Source organism: Rutidosis leptorrhynchoides, chromosome 8, assembly GCF_046630445.1.
Source record: "Rutidosis leptorrhynchoides isolate AG116_Rl617_1_P2 chromosome 8, CSIRO_AGI_Rlap_v1, whole genome shotgun sequence".
Classification (NCBI taxonomy): Eukaryota; Viridiplantae; Streptophyta; class Magnoliopsida; order Asterales; family Asteraceae; genus Rutidosis; species Rutidosis leptorrhynchoides.
The window spans coordinates 118,912,477-118,926,736 of record NC_092340.1 but is presented as its reverse complement, the minus strand read 5'-3'; positions in this window follow the sequence as shown (position 1 = coordinate 118,926,736).

The following is a 14,260-nucleotide window of genomic DNA, read 5'->3' as shown; positions in this document are numbered from 1 at the left end:
GACAACATGGTACCATGGGTCGAGATTAATTCTGATCAACACGAATACGATGGGGTCTTTATTTATTTTATTTAAGCAACTAATTGTGGACCACTAACATCGGACTGCTAACTACGGAATAAGAAAATATTAAAAGTATTAAAAGTGTATATATATATATATATATATATATATATATATATATATATATATATATATATATATATATATATATATATATATATATATATATATATATATATATATATGTAACGATTACTTAAAAAGAAAATATGTTGATATATTATATATATGGTTAGGTTCGTGATATCTATCGGAGACCAAGTCGTGATAAATACCTTCAAGGCAAAAGTGAGTATATAGTCCCACTTTTAAACTCTAAATATTTCGGGATGAGAATACATGCATTTTATGATTTACGTTATGGACACAAGTGATTAAAAATATATATTCTACGTTGAGTTGTACCACTGGCATACTTCCCTGTAACTTGGTAACTATTATTTACATGAGGTATTGTAAACGCGAATCCAGTTGATAGATCTATCGGGCCTGACAACCCCAACCGGACTGGACGACCAGTATTCAACGGTTGCACAGTACTTCGTTTTGGTGACTACACTTGGTACGGTGTAGTAAGATTTCATAATAAAGGGAATATGCGACGTTGATTAAATGTTAAGTATGGTTATCAAGTGCTCAACAACTTATAATATTTTTATTAAAACGTTTATATATGAAATCTTGTGGTCTATATTTATAACGCTGCCGGCATTAAACCTATATCTCACCAACTTTATGTTGAAGTTTTAAGCATGTTTATTCTCAGGTGATAACTAAAAGCTTCCGCTGCAACATGTTGAATTTAAGCAAGATCTTGAGTATGCATATTTGTGTCAAAAATAAATCTGCATATCGGAGGATTTGTAATGTAAAATATGTTGGAAGTCGTATTGTTATTATCACATGTAAAGTTTGTAAGTCTAAGATTATCGCTAAACGATAATCATTATTAAGTTATTTAAACCTTGTATTTGTAATAAAAGCTATGGTTTGTATTGTAAAAACGAATGCAGTTTTTGAAAAATGTCGCATATAGAGGTCAATACCTCGCGATGAAATCATATGTTATTGTATTCTTCCTTATGGTTAAGGTCGGGTTATGACATGTGGTATCAGAGCGTTGGTCTTAGAGAACCAGAAAATTTGCATTAGTGTGTCTTATCGAGTTTGTTAGGATGCATTAGTGAGTCTAGACTTTGACCATGTTTGATTTCTAAAACTATTGCTTATCCTTGTTGGTTAAAAAAAATTAATATGTAAATATTATGTGGTACTAACGTGCTAGTTGTTATGTGATAGATGTCTGGCTTAGAACTTGTTATCACATTCAGCGACTCCGAACCAGAATCTTCAGATGGTGTTCCAGTCATTAACCTGTCCGATGATGAAAACGATACCTTTGGGGAAGACTCACAATTTTCGGATGAATCAATTGAAGAGGAACCGGAAAGTGATCCTGAGGAGGAAGAAATACAGGAAATTACAAAAGACAAGTTCGAACGAGGAAAGAAACGAAAGGCTACTGAATTGAAAAATCCAAATCCCGAGTTTAGAGAGGATGTTGTGGCACCAACTCCACCAGATACTTCCACCCCTATTCCCGCTATTCCTATTAGTTCTATCCCGGCATCCAGTTCTTCAGCCCCTCCACCAAAGCGTAGGGAGACAGTCAAGATAACCTATAAGCGATTTCTTTGAACATAAACGTTTTGGGTTAAATGATGCGCTGTTGTTTTAAACCATGGGATCATATAACGTTTTGTATAATATTACTAGTGTGGTTTGCTTAATGTTTGATGTAAGATAAGCATATATAAAATAGTGAAGTGTGAAATGCAATAATTTTTCATGATTGAGTATTATTTGAGTGATAGTAATTGATTTCTGTACTAAGCTATTAAGTATGAACTTTAACGGGTAGGTACTACCCTAGATATAATTATAAAACGCTAATAAGAAGAAAAGGCTTTTATAATAATAACTGGTTCATATTATTAATAAGCTACGATGTACTGTAAATACATACTACATCTATAATATTCCATGTGAATAATTATTTTTTTTTCATTCTTATTGAAGATTATGGCGCGATTGAACCGAATGACGGAACAAGAAATCGAGGAACTCATCAATCAGCGAGTGGACGACAGAATGTTATGGGTCGAGGCTGCGAGAGGTGCTGCAGTTAACCCAAATCCTCGTGTGGGATGTACTTAAAAAACTTTTCAAGGTTGCAAGCCCTCATCATTCAGTGGAACAGAAGGACCAGTCGGTTTAACCCGGTGGATCGAAAAGATTGAGTCTGCGTTTAAAATTAGTGGTTGTATTGAGAAGGACATGACCAAGTATGCATCGTGCACCTTACAAGATAGTGCACTCATGTGGTGGAAAAACTATGTGAAGGCCGTAGGAGGAGATCTAGCTTATGATACTCCCTGGGAAGAATTCAAAACAATGCTAATCAACGAATATTGTCCAAGGAACGAGGTTAGGAAGTTGGAAGCTGAATTACGAAGCCTGAAAGTTGTTGTTACTGAACTCACCAACTACAATCAGCGATTCATGGAATTAGCTTTGCTATGTCCTGAATTGGTACCAACCGAAGAACGGAAGATTGAACTGTACAAAGACGGTTTGCCTAAAAAGGTCAAGGCAAATGTTACAGCATCCAAACCCAAGACTATTCATGAAGCTATCACCATGGCGAATGAGTTGATGGACCAGATTATTCTAGATAAGAACACTGATGTCAAGACATCGGGAAATAAAAGAAAGTGGAAGGTAATTATCTACAATCCAACAAGAAATAAGAAACCACGCAAGGTGCGGGTAGCGGTTCGAACTCAGGTTACAAGGGACGAAATCCTTTATGTAACAGATGCCATAAACATCACTCTGGTTATTGTAATGTGGTGTGCAACAATTGTAATCGAAAAGGTCATCTTGCTGAAGATTGTAGGGTTCCCGCTACAAATACAAACGGTACCAAGACTCCTGCCACCAATGCAAATAGAACTGCCTTGGCCACTGTTACTTTTTATGGGTATGGGAAACAGGGTCATTATAAGAGTCAGTGCCCAAATCCAGAGAAGAATAACGGATCTGCACGTGGAAGAGCATTTGTTATTAATGCTAGAGAGGCGTGCGAAGACCCGGAGCTTGTTACGGGTACGTTTACCATTAATAACTTATCCGCATCTATTATATTTGATACTGGTGCCGATAGAAGTTACGTGTGTAGAGACTTTCACGCTAAATTGAATTGTTCATCATTACCTCTAGATGCTAAGTACATGATTGAGTTAGCTAATGGTAAACTAATTAAAGCCGATAAAATTTGCCATGATTGTAAAATAAATTTAGCTGGAGAAACATTTAAGATTGATTTGATACCCGTAGAATTAGGAAGTTTTGATGTAATAGTTGGCATGGACTGGATGTCCAAAATAGGAGCTGAAGTTGTGTGCGCCAAGAAGGCAATTCGCATTCCTTGTAAGGATAAAATGCCAGTAATGATTTATGGAGAGAAGGGTAACTCAAAGCTAAAACTCATTCGTTGTTTGAAATCTCAAAAGTGCTTGAAGAAAGGGTGCTATGCCATCTTAGCATATGTTAATAAAGTCGAAACGAAGGAAAAAGTGAAGAGCATCAACGATGTGCCTGTGGCAAGAGATTTTCCTGAAGTATTTCCGAAAGAGTTACCGGGATTACCTCCATTTAGATATGTAGAATTTCAAATAGATCTAGTACCGGGAGCTGCACCAGTGGCTCGTGCTCCATATAGACTTACACCATCTGAGATGAAAGAGTTACAAAGCCAGTTACAAGAATTACTGGACCGTGGTTTCATTCGACCGAGCACTTCACCGTGGGGAGCTCCGATTTTATTCATCAAGAAGAAAGACGGATCTTTCCGAATGTGTATAGATTATCGTGAATTAAATAAGTTAACTATCAAGAATCGGTATCCACTACCGAGAATTGATGACTTATTTGACCAATTGCAAGGATCATGTGTTTACTAGAAAATCGACCTAAGGTCGGGCTATCATCAACTACGCGTCAAAGCAGAAGATATTCAGAAAACTGCTTTTCGGACACGCTACGGTCATTATGAATTTTTGGTCATGCCGTTTGGATTAACGAATGCGCCAGCTGTATTCATGGACCTCATGAATCGAGTTTGTAGTCCGTATTTAGATAAGTTTGTTATCGTTTTCATTGACGATATTCTTATCTATTCCAAGAGTGAGCAAGAGCATGAGCAGCATTTAAGGTTGGTATTAGAATTGTTAAGAAAAGAACAGTTATACGACAAATTTTCTAAGTGTGCCTTTTGGTTGAAAGAAGTGCAATTTCTTGGCCACGTTGTTAGTAGCAAAGGAATTCAGGTTGATCCAGCTAAAATTGAGGCCATTGAAAAATGGGAGACTCCTAAGACACCAACGCAGATACGCCAATTTTTGGGTTTAGCTGGTTATTATATAAGGTTTATTCAAGATTTTTCCCGAATAGCTAAACCATTAATAGCGTTAACGCAAAAAGGGAAGAAGTACGAATGGACCTCTGAGCAGGAGAGTGCATTTCAATTACTGAAGAAGAAGTTGACTACGGCACCTATTTTATCGTTACCTGAAGGGAACGATGATTTTGAGATATATTGTGACGCTTCGTGACAAGGTTTTGGTTGCATCCTTATGCAACGGAAGAAAGTTATTGCATACGCATCTCGTCAATTGAAGATTCACGAGCGGAATTACACGAAGCATTATCTAGAACTGGGAGCAGTAGTGTTTGCATTGAAGATATGGAGACACTACTTATATGGGGTTAAATGCACTATGTTTACCGATCATAAAAGCCTTCAACATATCTTCGATCAGAAACAGCTGAACATGAGGCAACGTAGGTGGGTCGAGCTGATAAACGACTATGATTGTGAGATTTGCTATCATTCCGGGAAAGCGAATGTAGTGGCCGACGCTCTAAGCAGAAAGGAACGGGAACCAATTCGAATACGAGCGATGAACATAAAAATTCGCATGAATCTCAACTCACAAATCAAAGAGGCTCAACGAGAAGCTCTTACTAAAGAAAACATAGGAAATGAAATAATGAAGAAGTATGAGAAGCAACTCGTTATGCGGGAAGACGGAATTCGATATTTTGCAAACCGTATTTGGGTACCGAAGTTGGGTGGATTAAGGAAGTTGATATTGAATGAGGCACATAAGACAAGATACTCGATACATCCTGGAGTTGGAAAGATGTATCAAGACTTTAAGACGCATTATTGGTGGCCTAATTTAAAGACAGATGTTGCAACATATGTTGGGGAATGTTTAACTTGTTCCAAAGTCAAAGCAGAACACCAGAAGCCGTCAGGGTTACTTCAACAACCTGAAATCCCAGAATGGAAATGGGACGGTATTACCATGGATTTCATCAAAAAGTTACCTAAGACTGCCTGGGGTTATGACACCATTTGGGTAATAGTTGATCGTCTCACCAAATCTGCACATTTCTTGCCTATAAAGGAAATGGATAGAATGGAGAAACTATTATGATTATACATAAAGGAAATTGTTTCAAGGCATGGAATACCTATTTCCCTTATATCCGATCGTGATAGTAGATTTACATCAAAGTTTTGGCAATCACTACAGGAGGCCCTGGGAACTCATTTGGATATGAGCACCGCATATCATCCACAAACTGACGGGCAGAGTGAAAGAACAATTCAGACTCTTGAAGACATGCTTAGGGCATGTGTGATCAATTTTAGAAACGGATGGGATAAATATCTACCATTAGCAGAATTCTCGTATAATAATAGTTATCATGCGAGCATTAAAGCTGCACCATTCGAAGCATTGTATGGAAGGAAGTGTAGATCCCCTATCTGTTGGAATGAAGTAGGAGATCGACAATTAACTGGTCCCGAGATCATACACGAAACGACTGAGAAGATAGTACAAATCAAGGAGAGATTGAAAACAGCCCGTAATCGCCAAAAGAGCTACGCCGATGTTCGAAGGAAACCATTAGAGTTTCAGATCGGTGACATGGTTATGTTAAAGGTGTCACCTTGGAAAGGTGTAATACGTTTCGGTAAAAGGGGTAAACTGAATCCAAGGTATGTAGGCCCGTTCAAGATCATCGAACGCATTGGACCGGTAGCTTATCGACTCGAGTTACCGCAACAACTCGCCGGAGTACATAATACATTTCACGTATCAAACCTTAAGAAATGTCTTGCAAAGGAAGATCTCACCATTCCTCTTGAAGAAATCTAAGTCGACGAGAAACTACAATTCATAGAAGAACCAGTCGAAATCATGGACCGTGAAGTTAAACAACTCAAGCAGAGCAACATACCGATCGTTAAGGTTCGTTGGAATGCTCGAAGGGGTCCCGAGTTTACTTGGGAATGAGAGGATCAGATGAAACGAAAGTACCCACATTTGTTTCCCGAGAACGCAAAATAGGTACAATTTTAAAATTTCGGGACGAAATTTATTTAACGGGTAGGTACTGTAACGACCCGGATTTTTCCGATCATTTTATACCTATGAGATTAATATTTACATAAATTAAACCTTACCAACATGATAAGTAATCTAAATTGTTGAGATTTATGTTTTTAAAAAGAGTTTTACACAACGTTTGACCGTCCAATTTGACCGATGATATCACGAACTATATAACAAACGATAATTATATGTTTGTGTATATATATGTATTTATATATATTTAACATGATCTAAGAATGGTTTAACATCTCATTGTGTACTAATAACAGTAAGTTATAAGTATACTTTGAGACTACTAACTTAAGTTTTCAAAATGATAACTATACGTAACGTTATTTGACATATATACCTTTAACCTATAATACTTATACAAGTATCGTATAAATATGTATTTAATCACTTTTAAAGGGCTTATATACATAAAACAATATAAGTATATTTACAAAAGATAGCTATATTTGAATTCTCGTTCCGTTTCCTCAAAATTTCTACATGTATACCTAGAGTATATGTACTCGTATCATACCCAGCTCCTATACGTATTTACTATTAGTATATACACATCACAATCACTTTATTAGTAGCCACGAGTCAGTTAATTTTGGATCTTAGCATGCATGATTAATCAATTTGGCATATTACAAGACTTTTGCACAATATTACAAATTTATACATCTTTTCACCACCATTTATACTCCATTCCAATTTCATTTTTACTACACATTTTCTCTAACCAAAAACACACTATTAGGAACCTTAAGTGTTCTTCATAATGTCAGAAAATAACCATGAAGATCTAGCTTCAAAAACAAGCCTTAATCATCATAATAAATTCCTTACAAGAAAACTTCAATAATCCTTCCAAAAATACAAGTTTACTTCCAACCTTTTGATCCAACTCCACCACTCTTTTGGTTCTAAGATTTTTCTCATCTTTTACAGTAACTTTGTCCAAGTAACTTGAGGTAGTAACCTTGTTCATAACCTTATTCGATTCATATTTATATAGCTATCTTATTTTGTGTTGTAAAATTTTAACAACAAGAACATAGTTTGAATGATTTCAAACTTGTTTGCAAACTAAATAGATCCTTCTAAATTAACTTTTAAAACACTTCAAGACCTGTAATATATCATAATGATATGCTAACTTAACAAGATATAACTTGGTTTTACAAGGAACATCTTAAAAACTGAATCTACGTCGTCGGAGTGCAACCGGGGGCTGTTTTGGGTTGGATAATTAAAAACCATCTTAAGCTTTGAATTGGAAGTTTATGTTCTGGAAAAATGATATTTCTTATGAATATGTTAACACATAAAAATTTCATGGTTTAACTCAAAGTGTAAGTATTTTTAGAAAAATGATCATTAAATGTTGTTTTTATGATGGAAAATGATCACTTTCATAAGTTTCACCAAAGTTTGACCTATAACCTATGATTTTGAATACAAACTAAGGTATTTTCAGTTCATATTCTTAAAATTTGACTCGATCCAAGGAAGTGGCAAGTTGAACCAACAAAAACAGAGTTGTAATGAAGAAACTACGACTAAAACAAGATTGGGTATCCGAAGCTAGTTTAGCTACTAAAATATTTGGAGAAAAAGTAAATTAATCATATATTTCTAATTAATATGATATTTAATATATATTTACTTATGATTTGATTTTATATATTTCAGGACCACCCGTAAACAACACGAGAAGATTAATCATAAGACCTCATGATTGTACGCAACACGTCATTTGACAACACGGTACTTTATGTACGCAACACGTCATTTGACAACATGGGACCATGGGTCGAGATTAATTCTGATCAACACGAATACGATGGGGTCTTTATTTATTTTATTTAAGCAACTAATTGTGGACCACTAACATTGGACTGCTAACTACGGACTAAGAAAATATTAAAAGTATTAAAAGTATATATATATATATATATATATATATATATATATATATATATATATATATGTAACGATTACTTAAAAAGAAAATATGTTGATATATTATATATATGGTTAGGTTCGTGATATCTATCGGAGACCAAGTCGTGATAAATACCTTCAAGACAAAAGTGAGTATATAGTCCCACTTTTAAACTCTAAATATTTCGAGATGAGAATACATGCATTTTATGATTTACGTTATGGACACAAGTGATTAAAAATATATATTCTACGTTGACTTGTACCACTGGCATACTTCCCTGTAACTTGGTAACTATTATTTACATGAGGTATTGTAAACGCGAATCCTGTTGATAGATCTATCGGGCCTGACAACCCCAACCGGACTGGACGACCAGTATTCAACGGTTGCACAGTACTTCATTTTGGTGACTACACTTGGTACGGTGTAGTAAGATTTCATAATAAAGGGAATATGCGACGTTGATTAAATGTTAAGTATGGTTATCAAGTGCTCAACAACTTAGAATATTTTTATTAAAATGTTTATATATGTGATGTGAAGCGAGGTGTATATAAAATAGTTATTATTTTACTAGGAAAACACTATTAAATACGATACAATTTTACACAAGATATTTATTTATTTATAGAATGGATATACTTAAACCTTGCTACAACACTTATAGGCAGTGTACCTAATCGTACAGTAGTGTAGTTTTTAGTAAGTCCGGTTCGTTCCACAGGGAAATCTTTGAACAAAGCTCAACGCTATATTAGTTTACTTTTATAAAAATACAAATATATATATAAGTAATATTATTATTATAAAGGGGGGTTTTTGCTGTTTAATGACCGGTTTGTCGATTTTAAAACTTTAGTCGCAGTTAAAACCTAATGTAAAATATAAAATAAATACAAGACTTAAATTAAAGCGTAAAGTAAATAATGATAATGAAATTGCGAATAATAAAAGTGCGATAAAATAAACTTGCGATAATTAAAAAGTACGATAATTAAAAGTGCGATAAAATAAAATAAATAAAAGTGCGATAATTAGAAGTGCAATTAAATATAAAATAAAGGAAATTAAATATGAAATAAAAGAATTATGCTTATTTAAACTTCCGTAATCATGATGTTTGACGTGTTGATTTTAATTATATGCTCATGGGTTAATTGTCCTTTGTCCTGGATTATTCAATATGTCCGTATGGTTTTTGTCCATAACAGTCCATCAGTCATAAATATAAAATGCAAGTGTCCTTGTCAAATTATTATTATACCCGAAGTTAAATATTCCAACTAATTGGGGATTCGAATTGTAACAAGGTTTTAATACTTTGTTTAATGAATACACCAGGTTATCGACTGCGTGTAAACCAAGGTTTTACTACTTTGTTAACAATTACACCAATTACCATTGAATGTAATTTCACCCCTGTTTTGATTATTCTAGTGGCTATTAATCCATTCCCGTGTCTGGTTAAATGAACGATTATTCGTACATATAAATACCCCGCCCATCGTGTCCGATCGAGTGTATATGGTAATTTATAGGGATGCCCAATTGTAAATCTTTATATTAACATTAACAAACTTTCATTTAGTTAAACAAATATAAAGCCCATTAATAGCCCATAGTCTACTTTCCACAAGTGTCGTTCTTTTATCCAAACCCCAATTATGGTACAAAGCCCAATTACCCAATTTTAGTAATTAGCCCAACATCATGATTACTTCGTTTTAAATAAGCATAATAATAACTTAGCTACGAGACATTAATGTAAAAAGGTTGAACATAACTTACAATGATTAAAAATAGCGTAGCGTTACACGGACAGAATTTCGACTTACACCCTTACAACATTCGCTAACATACCCTTATTATTAGAATTATAATTAAAATTAAAATATAAATTATAAATATAAATATATTTACGTATGAAGAGGAAAAAAAAAGATGATTAAAACTCGGCACAAAACTGGCTTTATATAGGACCTGACCAGCAATCTCACTCCATGCGACTCGCATGGATTTGTGCCTTTGGCCATGCGAGTCGCATGGCCACCCTGGATCCAGCCAAATTGGTTTGTTTTCTTCTTGCCGACGTAATATAATAATAATATATAAAATAATATATAATTATATATAATTATATATATATTATATTATATTCTTGTGCATAGTAGACTAGATATTTTTGGTCCGTTGCGTCGGGCGTTTCTTCTTGGCTCAGGTCCCGGTTCCGGATTTTCGGACGTCTTCGCGTATTATTTTATATCGTGTACTTTGCGTCTTGTAACTTGTACTCTTGTCATTTTGAGACGTTCCTCATCAATATTTTGAACCTTTTTAGTTGTATCTTGTACTTTTTAGCTCTTTGGACCTTTTTGTCTTCAATTTGTCGAATCTGCCTTTTGTCTTCACTTTTTAATATTTAAACGAATATTGCTTGTAAATCGAACAATACCAACTAAAATCTTGTCTTTCTTGGGGAATAATGCTATGAAATATATGTTCATTTTTAGCATTATCAATATGAAATCTTGTGGTCTATATTTATAACGCTGCCGGCATTAAACCTATATCTCACCAACTTTATGTTGAAGTTTTAAGCATGTTTATTCTCAGGTGATAACTAAAAGCTTCCGCTGCAACATGTTGAATTTAAGCAAGATCTTGGGTATGCATATTTGTGTCAAAAATAAAACTGCATATCGGAGGATTTGTAATGTAAAATATGTTAGAAGTCGTATTGTTATTATCACATGTAAAGTTTGTGTAACGACCCGTCAAAATCGCTATTGACGCGGCACGTTAATCATTGATTCCACAGTGAGGTTTTGACCTCTATATGATACGTTTTGATAAAATATTGCATTCATTAAAATAAGTGACTCTCTAAACATAGAAAGTTATAAACATGTGGGCAAGTGCTTAGGTATAAGCAAAACCCCGAAATACATAAGTCTTTAATTTACAGGTTGACATCACAGTCCAGTTATTTATTACACAACGCAGTTTTATTTTGAATGCAATAAACTTTGTACAAAGCATGAGAGACTCCATGCAGGCAACAAGCACATCACAGCGGAAGCATTCTAAGGACCTGAGAATAAAACATGCTAAAAAGTCAACACGAATGTTGGTGAGTTATAGGTTTAATTGCTCGAGTCATAAACATATATAAAGATAGACCACAAGATTTCATCAAAAGTTTATCAATAGATTCTACGTAACAGAGCACCCTGGTAACTAAACTTAACGCTATAGTGATAATTACCCCATTCGTTTTAATACACGCAAACCAACGTGTCTTAAACTCAAATAACATACGTCCGTTAAAAGGCTAGCGCTCTAGCTCGGACGGGGATGTCAAGCCCTATGGATCCATATACAATTATTCGAGCCCACCAGTCCATATCCTATGTACTGGCAGCTACTAGTTACCAAAGCTAAGGGATTTTCGGTTTAACTCAGTGTAGAATTTAGTATGTACTTGTGTCTTATTGCGTTTAAAATAAATTGCATGTATTCTCAGCCCAAAAATATTTAAAGTATTTAAAAAGGGAGACTATAAACTCACAGTTCAATATTGAGACTCAATATTGTAGGCAAATTTCGTAGACGTAATGATGGTAGACGATCGTATGATTGGCCTTGGATTCAAGAACAATACCCCGAACAATACCCAATATTTCCTTAGCTTAAAGCGGTTTGAAAATCGAATTAAAAACACCCTCGTATATATCTTATTATTATTAAACTTAAATTTAAAATTATAATTATAATATAAATATTAATATTGAGAGATAATTATGTGTGAAAATCATCGTCGAACAAACTGCGTATTTATAGTACTTTACGATTACTGTAGCTCATGCGATCGCATGAGTTTTCAGTGTTTTTGCCATGCGATTGCATGGCCGTCTTTCCCGTTTTGTTTGCTAGTTCGTCGACATTAAATAGTATTTACTGTAGCAAATAGTATTTACTGTAGCAAATAGTGTTTGCTGTAGCAAATAGTGTTTACTGTAGCAAATAGTGTTTACTGTAGCAAATAGTGTTTACTGTAGCAAATAGTGTTTTACTGTAGCACTGTAGCAAAATACGGTTTCACTGTAGCAAATAGTGTTTTACTGTAGCAAATAGTGTTTTACTGTAGGAAAGTCATTTTTACTTGTACATATATATATACATACATATAATTGTTCGTGAATCGTCGAGAGTAGTCAACGGTAATTGTATATATGAAACAGTTCTAAAATTTTTGAGACTCAATCTAACAGACTTTGTTTAACGTGTCAAAATAATAAATCGTATAGAGAATTGGTTTAAATAAGTCGAAATTTTCCGGGTCATCACATAACCTCCCTGTTAAAGAAAATTTCGTCCCGAAATTTTGAGTAGTACCTGTTTTATGAGCGATATCAGTGAACAAATGTGGATACTTTTGCTTCATTTGATCCTCACGTTCCCAAGTAAACTCGGGTCCTCGTCTAGCGTTCCAACGAACTCTAACTATCGGTATTTTGCTTTGTTTTAATTGTTTGACCTCACGGTCCATGATTTCAACTGGTTCTTCGACAAAATGGAGTTTATCATTGATTCGTATTTCATCAAGAGGAATTACGACATCCTCTTTAGCTAAACATTTCTTCAAATTTGACACGTGAAATGTGTCGTGAACACTACTAAGTTCTTGTGGTAGCTTTAATCGATAAGCAACTGCTCCAATTCTTTCGGTGATTTCAAAGGGTCCTACGTACCTAGGACTTAGCTTTCCTCGTTTACCGAATCGTACAACGCCTTTCCAGGGTGACACCTTCAACATGACTTTGTCGCCCACTTGAAATTCTAGCGGTTTTCTTCTTACATCAGCATAACTCTTTTGGCGACTCATGGCCGTTTTCAATCGCTGTTGTATTTGAATGATCTTTTCGGTGGTTTCATGAATAATTTCTGGTCCAGTAAGTTGTCTTTCTCCTACTTCACTCCAACAGATAGGAGATCTGCACTTTCTACCGTAAAGTGCTTCAAATGGCGCTGCGTTGATGCTCGTATGATAACTGTTATTGTATGAAAATTCTGCCAACGGTAAGTGTAGATCCCAACTGGTTCCAAAGTCAATCACGCATGCCCGTAACATGTCTTCCAATGTTTGTATTGTTCTTTCACTTTGACCATCTGTCTGTGGGTGATAAGCGGTGCTCATATATAATCGAGTTCCCAATGCTTTTTGTAATGACTACCAGAAACGTGATGTGAATTAGGTGTCGCGATCAGATATGATAGAGATGGGTACACCATGCCTGGAAACTACTTCCTTCAAATATAGGCGTGCTAATTTCTCTATACTGTCTGTCTCCTTTATTGGTAGAAAGTGAGCTGATTTAGTTAGACGATCAACTATCACCCAAATAGTATCATGACTACTTGTAGTCCTTGGCAATTTCGTAATGAAATCCATGGTTATTCTTTCCCATTTCCACTGCGGAATTTCCGGTTGTTGCAGTAATCCTGACGGCTTTTGGTGCTCAGCTTTGACCTTTGCACACGTCAAACATTTGCTTACATAAGTAGCAATTTCTGTCTTCATATTAGGCCACCAATAAAACTTCTTGAGATCGTGGTACATTTTCCCGTTTCCTGGGTGAATTGAGTACCTCGTTTTGTGTGCTTCATCCAGTACTAGTTGTCTTAGTTTACCATGTTTTGGTACCCATATCCTACCAGCAAA